Below are 1,274 nucleotides of genomic sequence, written 5' to 3' on the forward strand. Positions count from 1 at the left end.
TTTTTTTTTTTTTTTCTTCTTCTTCAAAGTCCCATGGTAGGTATTTCCTATGAGGCAGAAGTCAGATATATCTCCTCTCTCCAATCTTTTTACCTGTTCTGACATCAGCCATCCTTCCCAAGTTACTCTCTACTTCTCTGCTAAGTTCAATAATTTGTAGTAATGGCAAAACAAAACTCACAGACAATACTCATAATTATAGAGTTTATTATAGAAGTGAAAGGATCAGGATCACTAACAACTCAGATAGTCTTTGATAAGCAAAGTTTCTCAGCCATACCCACAGACAAGCCTCTGTCTGGCTCTCATTTTTTGGCCTCTTAGCCTCACCTCCATGTTGCTCAGGCAAGTGTTACAAAGCTCTTTAATTTCACTAAGTATTGAGAAGCACTCCACTCCACCAGTAAACTACAACTTGATGACACTCAGCTCTCTCTCTCACTCTTTGGGTTGACCAGTCTAGCTCCACAAACGCCTGGAGGCACCACATTCTGCCAGTAAGCTTCCTGCCTGAAGATATTCAGCTCTCTCACTCTATGGGTTGTTAAACACACTGTAGTCACCTGTTTCAATGGGTAAAGAAGTTCACTTCACCATATCCTGCCTGTCTCCTTGTTCTGCTGGCCACCTTGGACTATCTTTGGTGTTAGAGTTCCCAGTTCTCTCTTTGTCTCCTGAGTCTAAGAGTTTATCAGTGCAAGGACTCCTGGTCCAAACAATGCGATCCCATCTTGTCTCTTCTTTTTGGTGGCAATGAGGTAGCCCCAGATGTTCCTTGATTTGCAGCAGCATAACCCTATCCTCTGTCTTCCTTGTATCTCCCTTTCTTGTCTCTTTTCTTCCTATTATCAGTAGGCCCATCATAAAGAGATTAGGACAAACCTTAATAATCTTCTCCTAACAATTAAATTTGAAAGGATCCTATTTCCACATTCTCAGGAACTAAGGATTAAGACTTATACTTACACAATAAAACCTATAACAGTCTTCCTTCTGGACCCCAAGTTTCATATCATTCTCATTTGTGAAATACATGACTCTACCCCTGTATCTCCCCAAAATTCATAATCTATTTCATCATTAATTCCAATTCTACAATCTTGTATTTTAAATTATGCAAATCAGGTATGGGTGAGACTCAGCATTATCCGTTTTAGGGAAATATTTTTCTCCATCTATAGATATGTACTCTGGTAGCATAGTGTCTAAGGTACTTGACTGCTAACCAGAAGGCTGGTGGTTCAAACCCACCAGCCACTCCTTGGAAGGAAGGT

This window comes from Orycteropus afer, unplaced genomic scaffold (genome assembly GCF_000298275.1).
Source record: "Orycteropus afer afer isolate SDZICR_OR568_19922 unplaced genomic scaffold, OryAfe1.0 scaffold00651, whole genome shotgun sequence".
In the NCBI taxonomy this organism is placed as follows: domain Eukaryota; kingdom Metazoa; phylum Chordata; class Mammalia; order Tubulidentata; family Orycteropodidae; genus Orycteropus; species Orycteropus afer.